A 27,138-nucleotide genomic window follows, 5' to 3' on the forward strand; every position below is an offset into this window, starting at 1 on the left:
GACTTGTCAATGCTAAAAACCAAGCAACACTTCGTGAAATAACCTCAAAAACTACCTATCCGTTAGGACAGTGAGGCGAAATTCTCGTTAATGGGAGATGGCAGCAGACGACCGACGTGAGTGCCTTCGCTAACAGAATGACGTCATCTGCAGCGCCTGTCCCGGGCTTGTGACCATATCGGTTGGACCCTAGACGGCTGGAAAACCCTGGCCTGGTCAAACGAATCCCGATTTCAGTTGGTAATCGCTGACAGAGTGAGGACAGACCTCAAGACGCCATGGATCCAAGTTTTCAACAATGGACTGTGCAAGCTGGTGGGGCTCCATAATAGTGTGGGCTGTGTTTACATGTAATGGACTGGTTCCTCTGGTCCAACTGGAACGATCATTGACTGGAATCGGTTATGTTCTGCTTCTTAGAGACGACTTGCAGCCATTCGTGGGCTTCATGTTCCCAAATAACGATGGAAATTTTATGGATAACAATGCGGCTTGTCACTGGGCCACAATTATTCGCGATTGGTTTGAAAAACATTCTGCAAAATTCGAGAGAATGATATCGCCACTAAGGTCGCCCGTCATGAATCGCATCGAGCATTCACTGGATATAACCAAGAGGTCAGTTCGTGCACAAAATCCTGCACCGGCAACACTTTCGCGGTTATGGACGGTTATAGAATCAGAATGGCTCAATATTTCTGTAGTGGAGTTCAGCCAACTTATTGAGTCTATGCTAGGTCGAGATGCTGCGCCGACTTTTGTCACCTCTGTGTATTTATAAGCTTGCTGAATTTTATGTTGCTGTTGTCATTACATTAAAGAACCGTAGTGGCCCTGGTGTATGTAGCTGTTGGAACTTGATGGTGAAGCTCCTGGTGGTAGATGTAGATTCGGTTGTGTTTTTTTTTCATTTATGGTACTTTGTTTATTTGATTGACCATTGTAACTTTCGATGGCCGGAGAGCTTGCGTATTGTGCATTCTGTTCTACATAATCTAGAGGTCACATCGTACACAACATCCTGCACAGGCAACACTTTCGAAATAATGAACGGCTGTAGTGACAGCATGGCTCGATATTTCTGCAGAGGACTTCCGACGACTTTTTGAGTCCATGCCACGTCGATCTGCTCTGCTACGCCGGACGAAAGGATGTCGAACACGACAGTTGGAGGCATTCCATGACTTTTCTCACCTCAGTGCATAACTAATCGTTACCCGTACAAATAGTGCCTTGTGTTTATCAGTGGCTCCATCATTCCAGTTGACCGTTAATACCAGTACATTGTTTATTGTTAAAGCTTGTTATATGACTGTCAGTTTGTCGAATGGTATCTGAGGACTCGGCTGCTCCAATTAAGTAAGTTTTCTGTTGTCAAATTTTTAATGAATGCAGATCGCTAGTAACATAATTAACTCACGTTTCTTGTAGTGGCCATTATCGCAGCAGCTGTATATAAATTGCAATTGTTTCAAAGAAACTGCCTTTTTTGCATGCTGCACATCGAATTTTTATGTTTATTTATGCATCCTGACACGTTTCGCCTTTTTCACAAGGCATCTTCAGTGGGTGCCCTTGAAATGTTACATGATTTGGCCATTTTTACACATAGATTATGGTTTCACATGTAGGTAATAGATTTAAAAACAGTTCCTTAACGTTTTTTTATGAAATGGAAAGGTACTTACAGGTAACTTCTAATTCGTTGCATCTAAGCAAACTGCTTCTTCTCATCTGGCAACTAGGTGGACATCTTACAGTTCACTTTCAGTTAACTGTTTACGTTGCACATCACTGTAACTGCCAACCTTTTAATACAAAGTTTCATTTATTTTTCTAAATGTTCTCAGTTTTCTGCATTCAACTGTTTTGTGATGTGAATGTGTGTGTGTGTGTGTGTGTGTGTGTGTGTGTGTGTGTGTGTGTGTATGTGTGTGTGTGTGTGTGTGTGTGTGTGTGTGTGTTTGTGTGTATTAGAGAGGGAGAGAGATTTTTTCCTTGAAAATAATAATAATAATTATTATTATTATATTTTCTCGTATATACTTATGAGAGGAATTAGATGTGTAATCATTTGTTGGGATTTCTGTCTATTATATGATCAATCAGTGTAAACAGTGAGTTGTTAGTCATATATAATTGGTCATTTAGTAGTTGTTTCTTTTCAGCCTTTGTTTTGTATATATGATGATTTTCCTGTAATGTTAGGAGATGTCTTTCATTATTTATTCTAATTTTTTTCTTATCATTTTCTCTTGTAGTACGTTTGTAGTTATTTTCTCTCAAATATTCTGCAAAAGTTGAGTGGTTCATTCCATATATTCATGCTCTGATATGTCCTTTGTGCTGGGTGTCAAATGTTCTGCTGGTTTGTCCTATATACCTTCCGACACATGTGTTGCACGTAGTTGGTATATTCCTGCGTTTTGGTAGATATCTGTGGTTTTCGTTATTTTTGGAATGTGCCTTTGGACTGAATTGTCTGTTTTGAATGCTATGTTTATCCCTTGTCTTTTGAAAATGTTTATTATTTTATGTGTGAGTTTGTGCTTGTATGTCGTTGTGTACCATCTTGAATCTTCTTTCTTGTTTTCCTGTATTCTTTGTGTCGTTATTGTTCTGTCACTGTTTGTGCTCGTTTGTGTAGTGTTTTGTTGTACAACAAACATAATTATCTATTCTTGATTTTTAATTAATATTATTATATATGCTAATCCATTATTTTAATTTATTTTGGGTTACAGAGACCAGTTTGAAAAATGATGAGAAAATGTCTGTTAATGACCCTTGTTTCTCCGATCTTGTAGATAACACTTTAAGGGGGGTAGGACGTCAAACGGGCCGACTTGGAGCAGAAGAGGCACATTTTATTTTCTACTGTCTATACTCTTACAAATAAATTCATAAAACTTCGTCAGCATGACCAGGAAGGATTCAGGATTCACACTCATAGTAGTGCAAGTGCAAAAACATAGCAAAATAAATTTTTTTAGATATGAAATTTCATCATTTTTTCACTTACTGTTGACTGCATTTGTTGCTATAGGTACATTTTACTTCACAAGTAAGAGAGATTCTTTGATGAATTTTGCACAGCATTCAAAACATACTTACAGGTGTATGAAACTCTAGAATTTTCCAAATCTATTAAAAACTGTGGTAAAAATTGAAATAAGTAACTACAAAATTTGATTTTTTTCTAAACGTAAAGTTTAAAACGTAACAGCTGATTCATTTTCTCATAAATTAATTAGATTCTAGAGTTTCAAACACCTGTAAGTATGGTTTGTATGCTGTGCAAAATTCATCGAACAGTCTCTCTTACTTATGAAGAAAAGTGTACCTACATCAACAAATGCAGCCAATAGTAAGTGAAAAAATGATGAAATTTCACATGTAAAAAGAAATTACTTTGTTATGTTTTTGAACTTCCGCTGCTACGAGTGTAAATCCTGAATCCTTCCTGGTCATGCTGACAAACTTTTATGAATTTACTTGTAAAAGTATAGACAGTGGAAATTAAAATGTCCTGTGGTGCCTCTCCTGCTTCAAGTCGGCCCGTTTGACGTCCTACCTCCCGTAAAGGAAGAGATGTTACAATTTTCCATTCAAAGCAGACAGGAAAACTTCATAATATTGTAAGAAATGTAAAACATCTGTTTGTAATAAGTATCTCGAAACCATTTGCAAGACTTGCGTAGAACAGAAAAAAAGCATTTATCTTACTGTTACATTTCATACGTAAATTATAATATTTTGAAGAAAGTAATTATCCAAACTACTTTCCATTATGAATGGAAACATGCGAAAAATGTTCAATATAAATGTTATCTATTTTAAATGTTTCTAAATGTTTTTTGTCTTTAACAGTTCACATCTATTCTAATAAAAGTAATGAATTTTTAAGTACACGACTTTCAATACATTCCATGCAAATGGCCTACGGAAAAAAACTGATAGAGTGGTCTATGGAACCCATCTGCTCCAATTAGGCACGAGCTTTTGATGCCTTCTGTTAAAGGTTAAAACTCTTTGCATTAACTTGGGTGTTTCTTCTTCCCTCTTTCTGACCAGATGGGGATCTTGACCCTCCTTCTCTTCCTCGCCAAGTAACGATGTAAGTGTAAATATTCACGTGCATATTCAGACTAAAGTGAGTAATGAAAATTTGTACCAAGTTTGGGATTCGAACTGAGGCCCCACACTCGCTTGGTAGATGCGTAAACCACTACGCCACTCTGACGAAGTCGCTTTTCGTAACTGCATAGACTATCCTAGTACGCCTCCCTCCTCAATCCAAAAACCCATTCTTGCCTTAGCCTTACCCCTCAGTGGTCAGCACATTTTCCTAGTGTGCAATACACCCAGGTTAGAATCACGGGTTAAATACAAATTTTCATTAGTCGCTCCAGTCTCCTTACACACATCATAGGTGTTCGAGACTTAAAAAGGTCTCTGGGAACATTGAAATTGCTACACCACTAAGATGACGTGTTACAGACGCGAAATTTAACCGACAGGAAGAAGATGCTGTGATATGCAAATGATTAGCTTTTCAGAGCATTCACACAAGGTTGGCGCCGGTGGCGACACCTACAACGTGCTGACATGAGGAAAGATTCCAACCGATTTCTCATACACAAACAGCAGTTGACCGGCGTTGCCTGGTGAAACGTTGTTGTGATGCCTCGTGTAAGGAGGAGAAATGCGTACCATCACGTTTCCCACTTTGAGAAGGGTCGGATTGCAGCCTATCGCGATTGCGGTTTATCGCATCGCCACATTGCTTCTCACGTTGGTCGAGATCCAATGTCTGTAAGCAGAAAATGGAATCGGAGGGTTCAGGAGGGTAATACGGAACGCCGTGTTGGATCCCAACGGCCTCGTATCACTAGCAGTCGAGATGACAGGCATCTTATCCGCATGGTTGTAACGGATCGTGCAGCCACGTCTCGATCCCTGAGTCAACAGATAGGGACGTTTGCTAGACAACAACCATCTGCACGAACAGTTCGACGACGTTTGCAGCAGCATGGACTATCAGCTCGGAGACCGTGGCTGCGGTTACCCTTGACGCTGCATCACAGACAGGAGCGCCTGCGATGGTGTACTCAACGACGAACCTGGGTGCACGAATGGCAAAGCGTCATTTTTTCGGACGAATCCAGGCTCTGGTTACAACATCGTGATGGTCGCATCCGTGTTTGGCGACATCACGGTGAACGCACATTGGAAGCGTGTATTCGTCATCGCCATACTGGCGTATCACCCGGCGTGATGGTATGGAGTGCCATTGGTTACACGTCTCGGTCACCTCTTGTTCGCATTGACGGCGCTTTGAAAACAGTGGACGTTACATTTCAGATGTGTGACGACCCGTGGCTCTACCCTTCATTCGAGGCCTGCAAACCCTCCATTTCAGCAGGATAATGCACGACCGCATGTTGCAGGTCCTGTAGGGGCCTTTCTGGGTACAGAAAGTGTTCGACTGCTGCCCTGGCCAGCACATTCTCCCGATCTCTCACCAATTGAAAAGTCTGGTCAATGGTGGCCGAACAAGTGGCTTGTCACAATACGCCAGTCACTACTCTTGATGAACTGTGGTATCGTGTTGAGGCTGCATAGGGAGCTGTACCTGTACACGCCATCCAAGCTCTGTTTGAGTGAATGCCCAGGCGTATCAAGGCCGTTATTACGGCCACATTGGCCTGATTTCTCAGGATCTATGCATCCAAATTGCGTGAAAATGTAATCACATGTCAGTTTTAGTATAATATATCTGTCCAATGAATACCCGTTTATCATCTGCATTTCGTCTTGGTGTAGCAATTTTAATGTCCAGTAGTGTAGTTTCAAAAATATTTGTATCCTGACATGTATCAAATTTCTCAGATAACTTTCAGTTAATAACGTAAAACTAAACTAATATTTTCATTAATGGTAAGGAATTCTAAAAGGTAAAAGCAGTTTCACTGATGAAGGTCTGGAAAGATGGGCTGAGAGACCCCAAAGGACAGGGTCAACCGCTTAGTTAGAAGGGCTTCTTTCCTTCGCGCAAACTGGCACCTTTCCTTCTCGAAATGTGAGTATAGTTGGCAACACTGGGTGTATGTTGTGTGGGTATCTTGTGTTGTGTTGCATGTGTTGAGAGAAGGGAGAGGCTGTAAACTGGTGCTGGCGCATACCTGTCTCCTCTCGAATAGCACCAAGGAGATCCCCAGGCGTAACGTTCCCAACCTATGGACACAATCGAGACACGTTCATTCACTTCAAGTAACACTGGAGAGAGATTTCCAATGTAACCTGGGACATTGACGCAATGGATGCTGATAAGGGACTTCAAGTCGCCACCTCTCCTCTCCTTACGGGCCAAATACTTTCGCTGAGAATTTCTTCCACAACCAGGATTCGAACCAGTTTATCTGGGAGTCCATCGCTACTGTAAAGGTTTGCGTTAGCTGCCTCGGCTGCAGAGGCGTATGATACAAGGTGCGTTTAACAAAATGCTTTTCAGTAGCTTGCATTAATGCCTGCTAAATGGACAGGCGTACGCTCTGACATAACGGTTGCCAACAACACATCTGCGACTCTTCATTAGTGTCCATATCTAACGGGTAAACCACAAGTTGCTGAGTAAGATATGAAAATGAGTGAGAGATTCTACACGAAGAAAAAAAAATGACAGAAAGGCTAAATTTCTTACTGTTGATGGGAACCAGGGTAATAAACACCATTCGTGCCATTTATTCGTTGTCTGCAGAGTTTTGTTCACAGTAGTATTGTTAAGTCGAACACTTAAAATGGTGGTTGCACACTTTTTATGTTGCGTTATGTATAAAGATGTCAAGCTTACGAGACTTTGTTGTTATCAGAGTTCTTAATTTAACTGCATTTCACCAATACTAATGGCCGGCCGGAGTGGCGGAGCGGTTCTAGGCGCTACAGTCTGGAACCGCGCTGCTGCTACGGTCGCAAGTTCGAATACTGCCTCGGGCATGCATGTGTTTGATGTCCTTAGGTTAGTTAGGTTTAAGCAGTTCTAAATTCTAGGGGACTGATTACCTCAGAAGTTAAGTCCCATAGTGCTCAGAGCCATTTTTGAACCAATACTAATGTATTAAATTTTTGGACGAATTAATGATGTACCTCTAAGTGTTCTATTTGGTTGCTGTTTGCATTTCATTTGCAATATATCGACGACCAACCCAGACGACTTCTTCAACCAGACAATCTGGAGTCCAGGCAGCGAGCATACATATGAGCAAAACTTCCAGCACTTGAAGAGGAGGGCTTTATCGGTTGTCGAAAATTTCTACCTGACATAGAGACAACTCAGCAGAGCTCCCAGAAGCAAACCATTTATCAATCAACTTTGTAAGAAAATGAAACACGTACAGCCGTCCTTATGATCTTATTTAGTATAGCTAGTAGTTTCGGCTCTTCAATGCGCCATATTTAGGCCTTAGTTGATGCTCAAGGGTTATCACGATCCATATATACGCTGCATCAGTGGCCAACATAACTGGTTTAAGCAGACTACCCGTAACTGTGATGTCAGCACTCCAACCAGTGCTGACATCACAATTATAGACAGTCTGATGCAGCGTATATATGGATCATGATAACCCTTTCAGCATCAACTAAGGCCTGAAGATAGCGCATTCAAGCACCGAAACTGACAGCTACACAATAAATAAGATTATAAGGATGGCTACAGGCTTTTGATTTTCTCACAACTAATCAGTAATGTCGAGGAAAACTGAAAGATCACGCTTTGGATGAGTGATTTTCAAATGATGTATTTCTCTCAAACGCACTTCCTTCAAAATTGTGCTAAAGTGATGAATCAAAGGCTGACGTCAACATATTTTCAAAAAATGTTGTTGTTATTACATTAAAACATGTTAAATATTTTATCATTAGTCGACAAATCACTCCAATGTACTAAACATCTAATTTATTTTATTGTTGTTATTGCTAAGCACCTAAGCACCAGTGGCCCGTTAAAATGCTGGGTGACGACAAATTACCTTTGATGAGAGGGAGAGCGGAGGAGGAAGGGTAACAAATTGTGACACCTTTCTGTCCTTCTTCCCGACCTCCGAAACTGAATCCAGATTTCGTGCCTGATTCTATTCTTTAACTAGTCTCCACAGAATTTCAAGCAACGCTTTTGCAGTTCCTAAACTAACATTTCCAATTGTGATGTCTGGTGTTCTGTTTTTCTACGTTTAATTTTCTCGGGGGACTAATCTAATATTACAAGACTATATCTCCTACGTGAGTGAAGACATAAACTAGGGATGGATTTTAATTTGTGCTTCGAAACTAAAACTTTACATTGGCTCCAGCTGTATATTGGCAAAACGAGGCTCGCTTGCTCCTAGATTACAGGAATCACGTAGCGGAAAGTGGGGTAAGGTGACGAAGTTGGATAAGATGACAAAAACCGTATTTCTCCAATGCAATCGTAGATAGCAGCACCTCTCGAAGCAGATTCTGAGAATCAGATATGAAGTTAACCGAACGGAATTTTGGAACGATTGTTTTGCGAGCAGTAGCAACAAATGTGTGTTTTCTTAATGTGCATTTGTAATTTTTGGACTTCGCAGCGTGAGGAGTTACTCGACTGTGGTAAACTGTTTTTGCTCTTCCATAAACTATTCCCAAAATACAGCTCGTAATTTAAAGAACAATGTGTGGTGTAGTTAGTCGACGATAAATTAATCCAATAATAATCGTGTTCAGAACCTAAATGGCGGCGTGGGGTACAATGACGAATGCCAGGATGGGTAGGATGACGAGAAGTTCGCTAGTCCGCTTACCCGACATATTTTGGTGGAGCCATTTTTTATTAATAGCTTTTGTCGTTATTTAATAATGCATTTTGAAACTGAATTTTAGAGGCAATTACTTTTTTAATTTTAAATCCTAATGTATGGCTGTTCATCTGTTAATATTTTAGGTTTTATAAACGTAATGCTAAGTAATTATACTAGCAAAAGTGACAGAGAATACTGGGATAAGGAAACAATGAATGCAGCTGTCGCTGAAGTAAGAGATAAAACCTCCAGTGTAAATGCAGCAGCAAAGAAACGTAACGTGCCAGAGCCAACACAATGGGGATGATTTAAACAGAGGTATAGCTCAATGGAGAAGACGTATGTGGGCTCTTGCATTAAAAGTTTTTGAAGAAATGCCTAAAAAAGTAATACAACTTTAAATTTATGGATAAAACTTTTATTTGTTTTAGGTGTATCCTCGAAACTTATGCATATTTAACAACACATTTACCGACCGTCAAGTAGAACGGCTGAGACGATATGTAACTGATCTGGACAAAAGAGCATTCGGGATAAGATAAACAGTTTGGGCAACAGGGTTTTTCGTTTGCAGAAAAACTAGGATTGAGCCATCGCTTCAATTAAGGCAAGAAAGCCGCAAGCCAGAGGCAACATCAATAGCTCGATGCATGGCCTTCAATCATGTTAATGTTGGGAAATTTTATGAAACACTTAAAAAACTTAGACCGGAGAATCTTTTCAAATCCCAGAATACCTACAACGTAGATGAAACGGGGTTTAGCACAGTGGCAACGAAAACTCCTGAAGTTATCTCACTCATTGGTTCCCGCCTTGTGATTGAAATCTCTTCTGCTGAATGAGGAGTAACAGTGATTGCTTTATGCAGTATCAGTGCTACTAAGTCCACTGCTCAAATTTTTCTGAAGTTCTTAGAACACGAGTAACGCTCAACCGAGAAAACAAAATTCAGTCATAATTACAGTGAGCAATCACGCATCACATGACACTCTGGAGTCCTTTGACATTTGTAGGAATAATGGTATATATCTATTAGGTGTTGCAGCTCATACAAGTCACAGGTTGCACCCATTCGATGTGTCTTTCTGTGGAATGTTGAAGACTCCATATTGTAAAGGCTGCGAAGATTATTTAGTGTCTAACACAGGAGCCTTGATTACAATCCGAGAGGTAGCCAAAATATTTGGCAAAGCATTCCTCAGAATGAATGCTATACAGACTGCTATTGGCATTGAGCCCCTAGGCAGATACATTTCTACAGGTGAAGACTTTCAAACCCCGTACACCACTGATCTTGTTGAAAACAGGTTGCTCCTGCCGCGAGTAAACTCACTTCCTCAGCCCTTCCTCCAAACCCCAATATGTCAACAATACCACTTCCACAGTCTATCATTTCCTCAACTGTTCCTCCATAGCCATCAAATTCCTCGGTACTTCCTCCGTAGCTCCCCAGTTCCTCAGCTCTTTCTCCATCTTGGTGGTCAGCAAGAAAACGGCCAGGAATCCAAAGAAGAAACTGCCTTTTTACCACCTTTCTGTAAGTCGCGTGAAACGAATTCTTGAAGACAAGAAGGAAGAAAAAAATTGCTAGAACTGAAAAGACAGGAAATATTGAAAAGAAAACCTGAAAAGAAAATAGCTTCAAGGAAAGTCAAGTGTCCCAAAGTATCGAAAACAGCGAAAAAGGTAAGAAAACTAAAAAGTATGAACTGATCATCCGATGAGTCATCGCAAGACTTTCCTTTCATGGACGAAGACAGATCTGATACTGAAACAATATTAGGAGAAGAAAAACAAGACAGCATTATTTGGGGAGAACATGTAAAGGAATCATTGTGGTATCACTGTTTCATGTGCAAATCTCGGGAACATGGTGCATGTTTTGGTTGAAATGATGGTGAAACGAAAGACACACCTTGGAAATATGCTTTTTGTGTATAAAGTATATTGCCTACCTAATCAGTATTATTCCAGATTTTTGTTGTGGCTAGAATTTTACAACTGCGTTCCATTATGAGCAATTTGTTATTGTAATTTTATTTTTATACCTCATTCCACAGTCTAGTAAATGAAATTGTTTGTATGAATTTTAAAAACAACATTTTTCTCTCTCAATTTAAACGTTTACATAATCTTCATCTTGCCTACCCCATCGTCATCTTACCCCTTAGGTGGGGTAGGATTATGAAAATTACACTTTCTTTTTGGAAACATATTTTTCATAATTCCGGAGGAGTACAGCGTGTATATATTTTTCATCGAATACAAAAACTTAAAATAACTGCCCCTTTAAATTTCCGGATTTTAAACTACTTCATAAACCATGGGAAAAATTCTAAAGCTTAATTTCTTCATCTCACCCCAACTTCCCCTACCCGGCTATGCTGGAGAGTTGTTTGTCTCCACAATTGCGAGAATATGCCGAAAATCTCAATTTATTACAGAATGGAGCATTACAGCATTGAGCCTATACCATTTCTTAAGGATGAGCTTTTTTGTGGGACTGTGAATGGTATCGTGCCTGTGCTGCCCCTTCCAACAACTCTGATTATTCTGCGATGTTGGGTGGCAACAACAGTTAATGCAGTATCTCCAGGCCTGCTCGCAAAAGTATGAGACGCGGTTGACTATCGCCTATGTGTTACTCCTTGGTAGTATGTGTATGTATGTAAAATATATACCCATATAAAATCACATGGTTATTTTGGAAATGAAAGCCGTGTAGTCCTCTGCCTAAATTACAATTCGTTCCAGATTCCTGTTTTGAAACACCTTGTATTTCTCTAAGACACCTTATTACAGTTTTTAGTAAGTCTAAATCAGACTGCATGCCTTTGAAATTTAATGGTTATTTTGTTCCCATGTCGGGTTTGAGGATCGGTGTGATGCCTCCAAGGAATTTTAAGCAGAATACGTGTGATATTGTTCTGTATTGTACTGGATCTATTCTGCTATGAAGGGGTATTTCCGTACAGTAACCGTGTATAAAAAGTAACCAGATAATGCGTAACACTTGGTAAAGATGATGTTCTCCTGCAAAAAAACCATAAACAGCTGGGATGATGAATTTAGGACAGTAATAGGGTATATAATGAAAATTTAACATTTAGACAACTATAAAAACTGTGAATGTGATTCAAAATGAAAATCTTGATAAAGAATATATAGTGTTCATTATAACTTTTGTTAGAAAAAACGGACCCCCAGGAAGCAGAATCATAAAAACGATATTTCACAACATACTGAAAAAAGGCTGAATGTAAATTTCTGGAAACAGATCCAAAAGATGTTATCAACAGAAGAGCTGAAAATGACGTAGTTGCCTTAGCAGATTAAATACGTGAGCAACAGAGACAACTAAACACAGAGAAAAATCCAAATCGAAAGTTGTATTTAAAAACAAAAAAAGTAGGTTCCGTACCAAAATATGATTTTATCACACAGTGACTCAAGCAGAACAGAATTTATATAAGAAATGTAGTTAACGTGATTTTCTAAGAACATACCTCAACCCCCTTGCATGTGCATCCCACTTGTACTTGAAAGGGAATATCAGAAAGAGTATAAGTATTGTTGACCCGGTGGGGATAATGTGCCCGTCTGCATTGCAACATCTCAGAAGAAAGACTGCTTTTGTTGTTAAATACTTCTTAAATAGCTGCACGCTCTTAGAATTAGTTACATACCACTTTGCCATAACAAGAAAGTGATACATATTGTATACTGAACACCGTCGTGCATGGAGACTTCAATGCACGCACAGATGACGAACACTTCTAAGAAAAGCGGTGGAGATTTCAACGAGCGGTCAGGAAAGTACAAATACTTTAAGCCACACAATTACTTCTTTCCACTGGATTTTCAAGAGTAGCTCCATTAACTCCGTAACTTTTCTTTGTAATCTGAAATGTGTTGAGACCTGTCAGGTGAACAAGCTGCACACGAAACAGAATATGACCGTAAATTCTTTGTGTGTTTTGTAGAGTTCTTGGAGAGGGTAGAAAAAAGATAAAACGGCAATATTGTGAATAGTTTGATGGTCCCGAGGACATAAATTAAGATTTTCTAAGATCAAGAAAGACGTTAATCGATTCCCGAGCGTCTGATCGAAGTTAGTAAAATAAAAATAATCTTACGATATAAAATATTTTTAAAAACAAAGCCACCTAGGTAGTAAAAATTCTGTGAAGAAATGTACTGAAACTTTACTATTAAGTGCGTATACATTAGCAAAATCTGCAAACGAATAGCCGCCCGGTGTGACCGAGCGGTTCTAGGCGCTTCAGTCTGGAACCGCGCGACCGTAACGGTCGCAGGTTCGAATCCTGCCCCGGGCATGGATGCGTGTGATGTCCTTAGGTTAGTTAGATTTAAGTAGTTCTAAGTTCTAGGGGACTGATGACCTCAAATGTTAAGTCCCATAGTGCTCAGAGCCATTTGAACCGTTTTTTGCAAACGAATATTAACAATAAGTTTCTTAAAAGCTATCCAGTTCAGAAAATAAAGAAATTTAGGAGAACCCAGGCTTAAGCGATGTTATTGGCCTACAGTACAGCTCCTTTTCGAGTAAAATGCTTTTTTAAAAAACCATTAGGTAAAGATTGAATGTGTGTCCTAGCTTTCCCTGGAAACCTCTGACAAATGGAGGAAAAAAAAGGATGGGAAAATTGTCCACAGAGGGTGAAAGGTCTTAAAAAAGAATTTTTTTTACTGTGTTTCTCCGATGAAGGTAATATCTTGCTTGTGGTGACGGACTGAACAACGATTAAGCGGTTATTTAACTGTTTTTTCGTTTCATGTGTCATCAGACGTATGTCTTCAAATTGTCCAACATGTAATTAATCAAAGGGAGTTAAGTCTACATCCTCTCACTGACCAGAATTTTTGTCCTTCTAGGTACTTCCTCTCGTAAACAAAACACATTAATACCTTATTTTGCAATACCTGAAAAAGTAGTTTCAATTTAAAACTCACAAAATTTTGCTATTGGACTGAAAATGATATGTGTATTTGAAGAAGGAAGTATAACAAAGTAGGTTTTTCTCATTATAATAACTTAAAAAATTTAAATCTACTTATTAATGTATAATTTTCCTCTTTCACGTGTTTCTTGTTATACATCTGGTAATCACCAAGATGACTGCTTAGGTACTCTCATTGAAAATGTGGGGACTGTTTCTGTTGTCCTCATCATTTCATCATCATCATCATCATTCATGAAAGTGGCGAGACTGGACTGAGTGAAGATTGGGAATTTGTACGGGCGCTGATAATCGCTCAGTTGGGCGCCCCACAAACCAAACATCATCATCATCATCATCATCATCATTGGAAATGTGCTATGTCCCTCAAAATTTACCACGTAAAGTTCGTATGGACGGTGTGGAATACACAGTATAATTAAAGGAATTTTAAAAGTCTGTGATGTTGAGATGAGAGGACAAATGTCTAGTAGTTGTTGGGGTTCATTTCTAACACAAATACATGTATAAATTTTTGATGTCACTGTTCCTACGGAGCGTCTAAGTCACCACAACAATAGATATTTGTACGTGTTCTCAGATTTCCAGTCATTTGGCCGTCTTCGAGGTTGAGTGAGCGTTGTTGTTATCGCGGAGATCCCAAGTTTGATTACCAGTGACTACCAAAGAATTTTTCTTTTATTGAAAATGTGTAGTGTAGGGCCCAGTGATCTTCGTGAGATAAAATGGAAAGAGGCTTTGGAACGTATTGACGCGCAAGCCATCAAAGTTCAAATAGAAAGATTCGGAATAGGCTGCGTGCAAACCATAAGACATTTATTTAATCTGTACAAGATCTTTGTGCTCTGCTTATAAACACGTTAACAATCTACTGTATATTTCTGCTCGGTTTACAGAAACATTGTTCATAAGCGTATGTACGTGCGAACAAGATATCAGCGGGGTATTTCGTATTCATGTTGGTGAAGGGCAGGCAACTGCTATTGTCAGATAATTTTCTTTGCTGTACTATGGCGTCAACAATGATGTAGTTTCCGTTGTTGTTAGTTGATTACTGATGATTGCCAGCCATGAATGTGGTTATTATCAATCAGTTTATATGAAGTTAATGTGAAAAGAGTCATATTTTTTTGTATCTTGAAGAAAGAAAACCTGACTACTGTGTTGCTCTGTTGACAGCCTACAGCATAGGGTCGCTACTGATCTTATGCTTTGTACCTTGGGCAGAACGCGCCTCTAGCCGCCAACCGACTTTGTATCCAGATTCAGAATCTGGACTGGAACAAATTTTCGCAACCAGTAGTTGGGCTGGTATCGAAAGACGCTATGTCGGCGTCTAATTCATGACATCCAGATTGTGGACCAAAGTTCTGCGTTAAAGTGCAGAATTCTCCGCAGTTACTCATGGAGGAAGAGTGTGTGATAGTGTTGCTGGTAATCTGTCCATCTGATGGGACTATAAACTCGGCATCTTCAACTTTACTATTCGATAGAAGTAGTCTGGGTATCTACATCGGGTTTGAATCTCCCTTTCTTTCATTCTATTTTTATGTTTTCATCCTTTTTAGTGACATTCTTTTGACTGGTTTTTGCGGCTTGCCAGGAATTCCTCTCTTGGGCCAAACTCAGAGTAGCTGTTGCACCCAGCGTCCTCAATTATTTGTTGGGTATAATCTAATGTCTTCTTTCCGTTTGTCTGTACAACCTAAAGTTCCTTCAAGTACCATGTCCTATCTTCCTGTTACTTCTTCTTTTGAATGTTTGTCACATGTTTCTATTCTCGCCAGTTCTTCGGCGAACTTTCTTATTTTGTTATGGCGTCGGTCCACCTACTTATAAACATAGTTTTATAGCAAGACATCTCTATTTAGATCTGCCCTCAGTCCATTACTGACTTCCATAGAATGCTGTTCTCCAAACGTACATTTCTTCAAGTTAAGGCCGGTTTTTGACACTAGAAGGTTTCATTTGTGGCAGAATTGCCCGCTTTGCTTGTGTTAGTCAACTTTTAATATTCTCTTTGTTTCCCCCGTCATGTGTTACTTTGCTTCAAACGTAGCAGAATTGCTTGAGTTCGTCTAGTTCGTGGTCCCCACATCGATGTTAAAGTTATCGCTAATCGTTTTCCGATACTACTCAGTACTTTTCTTCGCTTTGCTCGCTAGCTTGTGCATTCCACTGAACAGGTTCTGCGATTCCTCCAGTACTTAAGTAATAGAACCCAGTACGTTGTCCTCGATGGTGAGTGTTCATCGGAGATGAGGGTATCATCTGGAGTGCCCCAGGGAAGTGTGGTAGGTCCGCTGTTGTTTAGTATCTACATAAATGATCTTTTGGATAGGGTGGATAGAAATTTGCGGCTGTTTGCTGATGATGCTGTGGTGTACGGGAAGGCGTCGTGGTTAAGTGACTGTAGGAGGATACAAGATGATTTGGACAGGATTTGTGATTGGTGTAAAGAATGGCAGCTAACTCTAAATATAGATATATGTAAATTAATGCAGATGAATAGGAAAAAGAATCCTGTAATGTTTGAATACTCCATTAGTAGTGTAGCGCTTGACACAGTCACGTCGATTAAATATTTGGGCGTAACATTGCAGAGCGATCTGAAGTGGGACAAGCACGTAATGGCAGTTGTGGGGAAGTCTTCGATTCATTGGTAGAATTTTGGGAAGATGTGGTTCATCTGTAAAGGAGACCGCTTATAAAACACTAATACGACCTATTCTTGAGTACTGCTCGAGCGTTTGGGATCCCTATCAGGTCAGATTCAGGGAGGACATAGAAGCAATTCAGAGGCGGGCTGCTAGATTTGTTACTGGTAGGTTTGATCATCACGTGAGTGTTTCGGAAATGCTTCAGGAACTCGGGTGGGAGTCTCTAGAGGAAAGGAGGCGTTCTTTTCGCCAATCGCTACTGAGGAAATTTAGAGAACCAGCACTTGAGGCTGGCTGCTATACAATTTTACTACCGCCAACTTATATTTCACGGAAAGACCAGAAAGATAAGATAAGATAAGAGAGATTAGGGCTCGTACAGAGGCATATGGGCAGTCATTTTTCCCTCGTTCTGTTTGGGAGTGGAACGGGAAGAGAAAATACTAGTTGTGGTACGAGGTACACTCCGCCACGCACCGTATGGTGGATTGCGGAGTATGTATGTAGATGTAGATGTAAATGTATTAAAGTTTCTGCAACTTGCACATTGGTTGTGGTGTCACAGTGGAGAGGCAGTCCATCGTAAGAACGAGCGCCATCAAGGAAAGCTTCCCACCGAGCATCACAGGAGAGGCGTCGAAGAGTTTCCAATTTGTACCTGCGACTCAGCAAGTGAATAGTTTCACTATCAGTCAGTCATTATGGAAATAGAAAGAACTATTTGCCATGTTGTTGTTGTTGTGGTCTTCAGTCCTGAGACTGGTTTGATTCAGCTCTCCATGCTACTCTATCCTGTGCAAGCTTCTTCATCTCCCAGTACCTACTGCAGCCTACATACTTCTTAATCTGCTTAGTGTATTCATCTCTTGGTCTCCCTCTACGATTTTTACCCTCCACGCTGTCCTCCAATACTAAATTGGTGATCCCTCGATGTCTCAGAACATGTCCTATCAACCGATCCCTTCTTCTAGTCAAGTTGTGCCACATGCTCCTCTTCTCCCCAATTCTATTCAATACCTCCTCATTAGTTATGTGATCTACCCATCTAATCATCAGCATTCTTCTGTAGCCCCACATTTCGAAAGCTTCTATTCTCTTCTTGTCTAAGCTATTTATCGTCCACGTTTCACTTCCATACACGGCTACACTCCATACAAATACTTTCACAAACGACTTCCTGACATTTAAATCTGTACTCGATGTTAACAAATTTCTCTTCTTGAGAAACGCTTTCCTTGCCATTGCCAGTCTACATTTTATACCCTCTCTACTTCGACCATCATCAGTTATTTTGCTCCCCAAATAGCAAAACTCCTTTAGTACTGTATGTGTCTCATTTCCTAATATAATTCCCTTAGAATCACCCGACTTAATTCGACTACATTCCATTATCCTAGTTTTGCTTTTGTTGATGTTCATCTTGTAACCTCCTTTCAAGACACTGTTCATTCCGTCCAACTGCTCTTCCAAGTCCTTTGCTGTCTCTGACAGAATTACAATGTCATCGGCGAACCTCAAAGTTTTTATTTCTTCTCCATGGATTTTAATACCTACTCCGAACTATTCTTTTATTTCCTTTAGTGCTTGCTCAATATACAGATTGAATAACATCGGGGAGAGGCTACAACCCTGTCTCACTCCCTTCCCAACCCCTCGACTCTTATAACTGCCATCTGCTTTCTGTACAAATTGTAAATAGCCTTTCGCTTTCTGTATTTTACCCCTGCCACCTTCAGAATTTGAAAGAGAGTATTCCAATTAACATTGTCAAAAGCTTTCTCTAAGTCTACAAATGGTAGAAACATAGGTTTGCCTTTCCTTGAACTATTTTCTAAGATAAGTCGTAGGGTCGGTATTGGGTCACGTGTTCCAACATTTCTACGGAATCCAAACTGATCTTCCCCGAGGTCGGCTTCTATCAGTTTTTCCATTCGTCTGTAAAGAATTCGCGTTAGTATTTTGCAGCTGTGACTTATTAAACTGATAGTTGGGTGATTTTCACATCTGTCAACACCTGCTTTCTTTGGGATTGGGATTATTATATTCTTCTTGAAGTCTGCCATAGCATCAGAAAATATGACAATTTACGGGATAGTCACGTAACATTTAAAGGACAGTGAACTGACTTTATAGCATATGTAATTGTGTTTTCAACAGTTGAACCCATAGGTGAATGTTTGTGCAGGGAGAGCTGCTTAGCTGCAGCTGTTTGTGCAGCTTCCGACAGTGCTGAGAGTGCTTCCTACCCTGCGGTGAGTGGCCGAGTGCAGGGTGGCGAACTTTCGCCCTCGCGGCCGCGGCGTGTTTACGCAGTATGTGTGCCGCGCGCCGGACGGCCGTTAGCACGTCGACTTTTGCCGTGGCGTGGCGCTGCGCGGCCCGTTACTGGCCTCCATACGGCGCTGAGTCAACACGCGGCCAGCGCCAGAAAGAGAATCTCCCACCAGCGGCGCGCCACCGCCACCGTCTCCGCCGCCACACTCCGACGCCCGGAAGACTCGCCCCGGCTCGCCTCACAACAGCCACTGCGCCGTGGCCGCTGGCGTAACACCGCCGAGTTCACTGTCAGGGGAAAGCGGACGAGGCCAGAGGCAGCGGGCCCGGTTTTGCTTTCTGATTCCCCGCTACATACCTGGCCCCCTCTCTGCCAAAATCTGAACACTGCGGAGGGCTTCCCTTCCGCACCGAACCGTATCCACATCAACATCTCAACTGTACAAACTGTTTCTCATCAATTGTTGAAAATGCGCGTAAAGGTATCCACATTTGCAGCAAACGTACCTTACATCCCGCTATTCCACATCTCGATATTTGGAGCATATATTGTATTCAAAGATTATGAATCACCTCGAAGGGAACGATCTATTGATACGTAATCAGCATGGCTTCAGAAAACATCGTTATTGTGCAACGCAGCTAGCTCTTTATTCACACGAAGTAATGGCCGCTATCGACAGGGGATCTCAAGTTGATTCCGTATTTCTAGATTTCCGGAAAACTTTTGACACCGTTCCTCACAAGCGACTTCTAATCAAGCTGCGGGCCTATGGGGTATCGTCTCAGTTGTGCGACTGGATTCGTGATTTCCTGTCAGGAAGGTCGCAGTTCGTAGTAACAGACGGCAAGTCACCGAGTAAAACTGAAGTGATATCAGGTGTTCCCCAGGGAAGCGTCCTGGGACCTCTGCTGTTCCTGATCTATATAAATGACCTGGGTGACAATCTGAGCAGTTCTCTTAGGCTGTTCGCAGATGATGCTGTAATTTACCGTCTAGTAAGGTCATCCGAAGACCAGTTACAGTTGCAAAGCGATTTAGAAAAGATTACTGTATGGTGTGGCAGGTGGCAGTTGAAGCTAAATAACGAGAAGTGTGAGGTGATCCACATGAGTACCAAAAGAAATACGTTGGAATTCGATTACTCGATAAATGGTACAATTCTCAAAGCTGTTAATTCAACTAAGTACCTGGGTGTTAAAATTACGAACAACTTCAGTTGGAAAGACCACATAGATAATATTGTGGGGAAGGCGAGCCAAAGGTTGCGTTTCATTGGCAGGACACTTATAAGATGCAACAAGTCCACTAAAGAGACAGCTTGCACTACACTCGTTCGTCCTCTGTTAGAATATTGCTGCGCGGTGTGGGATCCTTACCAGGTGGGATTGACGGAGGACATCGAAAGGGTGCAAATAAGGGCAGCTTTTTTTGTATTATCACGTAATAGGGGAGAGAGTGTGGCAGATACGATACGCGAGTTGGGATGGAAGTCATTAAAGCAAAGACGTTTTTCGTCGCGGCGAGATCTATTTACGAAATTTGTCACCAACTTTCTCTTCCGAATGCGAAAATATTTTGTTGAGCCCAGCCTACATAGGTAGGAATGCTCATCAAAATAAAATAAGAGAAATCAGAGCTCGAACAGAAAGTTTAAGTGTTCGTTTTTCCCGCGCGCTGTTCGGGAGTGGAATGGTAGAGAGATAGTATGATTGTGGTTCGATGAACCCTCTGCCAAGCACTTAAATGTGAATTGCAGAGTAATCATGTAGATGTAGATGCCCCAAAGATCCTATATCAGAACCACTTTATCACTCGGAATATTTCTTTGGAAGATACAGGGGACAATTACTGAACTATATGAAAAAAAACCTGAATTAGTTACCAATTACAGCGCGCACACAATTTATTTAACATGGAGACATCGCTACAGATATTCGGATTTACGTTATGACATGTTCGACATGCCTGCCATCATTAGCGAAAATGTGGTGTAGACGAATAGCGAAATTCTACAAGAGCCGCTGAAGTGTCGGCACATCGACGCTGTCGATGATCTCCTGAATGGCTGTTTTCAGCTCAGTAACACTTTTGGGGTTATTGCTGTACACCTTGTCTTTACTATGCTTTTGCTTTGCTTTTGCTTGTGCCGTTTGTCCCGCGGATACGCAGGGTCGGCACGATTAATCGGATGTGGCAATGTTAGTTGAGGGGGTAGCCGGATCCCTTCCTGCCGCCACCCCGTACCCCCAGGGAAGGAATTAGTGTACCCCAACTGTTTGCGACGAGTGTAATCCATGGAATATTGCGAAAATGTTCAGATGTCTGCGAGCCGCGTAACTGAGGCGGGACGTCGGGACCAGCCCGGTATTCACATAGGGGGATGTGTAAAACCGCCTAAAAACGACATCCAGGCTGACCAACACACCGGCCCTCGTCATAATCCGCCGGGAGGATACAATCTGGGGCCGGCGCGCCTACCCGAGTCCAGGAAGCAGCGCGTTAGCGCGCTCGGCTAACCTGGCGGGTCTACACCTTGTCTTTACTATATCCCCACCAAAAGGAGTCGCATGTGTTTAGATCCGGAGAAAATGGCGGCCAGTCGAATAGTTCAAATGGCTCTGAGCACTATTGGACTTAACATCTGAGGTCATCAGTCCCCTAGAAATTAGAACTACTAAAACTTAACTAAGGACATCACACACATCCATGCCCGAGGCAGGATTCGAACCTGCGACCGTAGCGGTAGCGCAGTTCCAGACTGAAGCGCCTAGAACCGATCGGCCACTGCGGCCGGCCGCGGCCAATCGAGGTCCCTGCCAGTGGCCTCTAGGTACCCTAGAGCCGGAAAGTTGTTCCCAATGGGCTCCTGCAGGATACCAAACGCTCACCTGCTTCATGGAGTCGTGACTGTTCTTGTATGAACCAAGTATTGTTGAATTCAGGGTCATTTTCGATCATGGGGACGGAATCATCTTCCATAACCTTCACACACCGTTCGGTAGTCACCGTGCCATCAAGGAATATCGTACCGATTATTCCGTGACTGGACTTTTTGCACACCACACAATCACCCGTCGAGGGTGAAGAAATTTCTCGGTCGTGAAATGCGGATTCTGAGTCTCCAAAATGAGCCAATTTTGCTTATTGACGAACCCATCCAAATGAAAGTGCGCTTCGTCGCTAAACCAATCCATATGGCACATACTAGTTCCCATCATGCCCCGCGGCCAGTTTGAACGTCCTAACTCAAACCGTTCAGAAGTTATGACGATTTTATTTCATATACTTCAGTAGTCTACACCCTGTACATGCAGTTGAACTGTCTCGTTCCGCCGAAACATATGAGCCAGCGCTACTCGCTCAGGTAAGGAGTCACTACACAACAGTTTTGACTGGCAGGGAAAATGCATTATCATTATTAATGAAGAGAGAGGCACACTTAGAGATGATGTACAAGCATACATGATTATTGTCAATAAAGACAACAATAAACAATGATACTGCACATTGAACTTGCCAGAGATCGAGAAGCGTGTCTTTTTGGTGTTTTGGCCCTCTGGGTTGTTCCGCAACAGTCACAGTGTGTCTCTGGGTTGTCTCAGTAGCTACTTTATGCGTGTTTGTGACCCGATTTAGTGGCAAAGATATTATTTGAGAGCAGGTTAATGGGGTATTTAAAACTCAAAATATAGGTATAGAAATCGTTCAAATGTCTCTGAGCACTATGGGACATCACATCTGAAGTCATCAGTCCCCTAGACTTAGAACTACTTAAATCTTACTAACCTAAGGACATGACACACATCCATGCCCGAGGTAGGATTCGAACCTGTGACCGTATCAGCAGCGCTGTTCCAGACTGAAGCGTCTAGAACCGCTCGGACACAGCGGCCGGCCATAGTTATACAGAAAAAACACGAAACAAACAAATTTCCTACAGTAGAAGGTATTTCAAAGATTCATTGGATTTCAAAGGACTGTACCTTCTGCACAGGTGAAGACGGAAACGTCGGCTGAGTTTTGTCTTACGCACAGGACTCCAAATTTCTACGTTTCAAAACAACCATTCGTAAAGGTACATGAATGCACGTACTACCTAGCGACACTTTTTACAACTACGTTTGGGATGAAAACATTCACTTACATCCCGCAAATGTTCGAAATGCCCTCCACTGGAAGGACCACAAACATGTAGACGATAATCAAATTCTTCCATATATTTGGGAACATATACTGGGGTGACTAAAGTCACAGGATCCCTCATAATGTGGTGTCGGATCTCCTTTTGCCGGGTGTAGTGCAGCTACTCGACTTGGTTTGGCGTCAAGAGGTCCTTGGAAGTCACCTGCTGAAATGCTGACCCATGCTACCTCTATAGACGTCCATATTTCCGAAAGTGTTGCTGGTGCAGGATTTTGTGAGAGAACTAACCTCTTGACTACGTCCCGTAAATGTTCAATGGTATTCATCTCAGACGATCTGGGTGTCCAAATCATTCGCTCGAATTGTCCAGAATATTCTTCAAACCAATCCCGAACAGTTACGGCCCCGTGACATGGTGCATTATAGTCCATAAAAATTCCATCGTTGTTTGGGAATCTCCAGTCAATAATCGGTCCAGTCCCATGTAAATATAACCCGCTCCACTACGGAGACACCACTAGCTGGTACAGTGCCTTGTGGACAACTTGGACCCACGCTTTGTGGAGTCCGCGACACAGTCGAACACTACCATCAGCTCTTACCGAGTCACTTGACGAGACCATTGTTCTCCAATCGTTTAGTGTCCAACAGATATGGCCACAAGCCCAGGAGAGACGCTGCGGACAATGTCGCGCTGTTAACAAAGGCACTCCCGTCAGTCGTCTGCTGTCATAGCTCATTAACGCCAAATTTCGCCGTACTGCCTACCGAATACGTTCACCGGACGCCCCACATTGATATCACGTCGGACACCTTTCCACATGAATCATCTGAGTACAAATGACAGCTGCCAACCGTTGTGGCCGAGCGGTTCTAGGCGCTTCAGCCCGGAACCGCGCTGCTGATACAGTCGCAGGTTAGAATCCTGCCTCGGGCGTGGATGTGTGTGATGTCCTTAGGTTTGAGTAGTTCTAAGTCTAGGGTACTGATGACCTCAGATGTTTAGTCCTTGGAGCCATTTGAACCATTTTGAACCAATGACAGCTACGCCGGTCAGATTCCCTTTTCTACCTTGTGTATGCGGTATTACCACCATTTGTATATGTACATATCACTAGCCCACGATTTTTGTGTCCGTAGTGTATCTATAGCATTGCAGTGCACGCATTATTATTAGTAGAAGGGCCTTTTACACTCCGCCGCATCATCTCCCCTCCCCCCCCCCCCCCCCCCCAAAAAAAGAAAAACCTCATATCATTGAATCAGACGATCTTGGAGGCAATGGTGCCATACGAGATCCCTACGTCCTTTACGGCTCTGTCCATCGTTGAGGAAGGTCATTGCTAAATGGTCTTGGGGGTCCTCCGTCAGGTTAAAAAATGAAATTTTCGGCATGTTGTTGCTATTGTGGAAAATTAGAATGAACGAGTCGGTAAGCGACATAGCTGACTACGGAGAGCCCCATCGGTAACCACCATAACAGTCGGAAACTTACAACTAGCGCCAAAGTAAACTTTCAGTTTCGATGCATAAGTTAAAATGGTCTCATTTTCTATCTTCATTCATATAGGAGATAGTATTGTAAAACCGGATGAATTTTTCAAACAAACTGTGTATGTAAGCGAATGGCACCTTACAGGAAAGGCTGTAAATTAGTGTGAGGAACTCCTGTGCAGAATATAAACGATGAGCCACGAAGAAGTAACTCAGCTTAGGTTTGTAATTCTACAGCTAAACTCTAAAATTTTTCAGTTCTGCAGGAAGCCATTGGAAATGGAAGCTAAAGAACAGTGCAAGACATTCCTCATAACTGTTAAGGAAGTGTCATCCAAAAGTAAATCGTCATCCTATCGAGCGTTCACTGAGTAAATGTTTCCTGTGAGTTAACGTTGTCAGTCACAAACCCCGATGACGGGTGTATGTGCTGCGATATCTTGAACACTACGGATTATACTGGTCTCTCTTTTTAACTATGAATATTGTTTGTGAATTACTGGATTGTCCCAGAAGATTATAGTACAGGGGATTCCAGGCTATCGGCTTTCAGTGTCACTTCCCACGGAATTTATACATATAGTGAAAATGGCAGCTGTCATATTCTACACAAGTTTTGGAACTCTCTATTACGTACAAAACTATCTTCAGGCCGAAGTACTTAAAATGTACGGCTTAACTGGTCATTCGATCAACTTGTGGCAACACAATTTTGCCTCTCTTCTCGTACATATCGAGTTTAACGTGAACTTAATATGATGCAGGATTCGCTGACCAATAGCAGGAGATTTTGCTGGTATCATACAGATATGATTTTATGTGTATATATTGAAGCAGCGCGTGAAGTCTCTGAAATTCCAGAACGTGGAGAGCCTCGGCAGATCGTCTGTAAGGGGGAATTTAAAGTAGACTGGGGTGGCAGTGGGTATTTTAATCTTGGAGGGAGGCGTGCCAGGACAATCCGCGTAGTTCCCCGAACTGCTGTGCGAAGATGGATCAGTGGCTAGTGCTCCTCCCTCCTAAGCAGGAGACCTGGTTTCAATTCCCGGCCTTAACATGCATTTTCACTTGCCGCTTTAATCTGTATACATAAAATCACGTGTGAATACCGTTAGTTTCCTGTGCCATGAATCGTTCGCACAACGTAATGAAGTGGAACGAGTTATTTCACATTCACTTCGCAATTAATGTGTAAATATCCATACGTTCTGAATATTTATAAGCATTTTTTGTTTTTATTCTTATCATAATTATCAAAGAGACATATGTGAGTTAGAAATTCCTACCTGTCACCTTTTACACATTACAACAATAGAAATTATTCTACGGATCCGCATTCGAGAGGACGATGGTTCAATCTCGCGTCCGGCCATCCTGGTTTAGGTTTTCCGTGATTTCCCTAAATCGCTTCAGGCAATTGCTGGGATGGTTCCTTTGAAAGGGCTCGGCCGACTTCCTTCCCCATTCTTCCCCAATCCAATGAGACCGATGACCTCGCTGTTACGTCTCTTCCCACAAATCAACCCAACCCAGTCAACGGGATAGAATTCAGTTTCAAGGTAAAACTTTTTCAGTTTGTTTTAAAATTTTATTTTGCTGTCTGTCAGACAGTTTAGTTGTATTGTCATGCACCCTTGATACTGTAATTGTGTACATCATTGTTCCTTTTGAACTGCAATGGATTGTTTACAACAGCTTCATGAGGGAATAAATACACTGTGGAGCCGTAGTCAAGAGTGCCCAACTCCTTAAACAGATGTCTACAAGATGATCGTGCATGAGCACCTCATATTATTCTTACAGCAAGTCTTTCAGCAATGAATATTTTCATTTTCAAAGATGAGTCATTCCACGTGACATTATGAATGAAAATGTCCAAAATATATCAGCTAACTGACTTGTCTCTCACCAAGATTTGATATGATTCTAAGAGCAAATGTGGCTGAACTACTTTTAGGAATTCCAAAACGTTCTTCTTCCACTTTAAATCTCCTCAATATGAGGACCTAAGAATTTTAAAATTTCCACACTATTTATTATTTCCTCATCATGTGTTACACTTATCATTGCTGTGGTTCCCACAGATCTGCAGGACTAAATATGTCGTCTCTTTTTAAAATAAAGGAAAGAGAAAATTCGTAGAAAACCAGTCCTTGATACTTTTAAGAACCTTGTTTAACATTTCTTCTGTTGCTGCATGTATGCTTGGCCAGATTACAACTCTAGCGTCATCTGAAAAAAAAACAATTAAAAAAGCGAATAGTCAGAATCGTAAACCTGTCGCAGGATAAAGAAATTTAGCGTCAACACACAACGGCAGAATCGTCTGTGCTGCTGTGATGGATGAACGCCTCATCCTGAGAGTAGTCACAACACTGTCGGATATTGCCATTTTCTTTCCTTATCATTGGGCAGCTACTGTTGCAAAGATTTTGTTTATTTATTTGTGTGCATAATGAGGTTTTTGACAGCATGCCTGACTCACAGACTTTTCAGTGGTCAGACGTGGCGAACGGATAGTTAAAAAACTGTTATGCGCAACTACACACAAGACAAATTATGAAATTGCATAATACGTTCCAAGGCATTATAAGAAGGCTAAGAAACGAGCCCAGTAAAGAGTATGTACTAACTGCTTGCACATAAGAACACAAAATATTGTCTTACAGTCACCTGTCCAATAATTTGAGGAGGAAGTCCATCAGTACCACTGTAGGAGAATATATCAGAAGTACATGTCTACCGAGTGGCAAACTATA

This window comes from Schistocerca piceifrons, chromosome 3 (genome assembly GCF_021461385.2).
Source record: "Schistocerca piceifrons isolate TAMUIC-IGC-003096 chromosome 3, iqSchPice1.1, whole genome shotgun sequence".
NCBI classification, from domain to species: Eukaryota; Metazoa; Arthropoda; class Insecta; order Orthoptera; family Acrididae; genus Schistocerca; species Schistocerca piceifrons.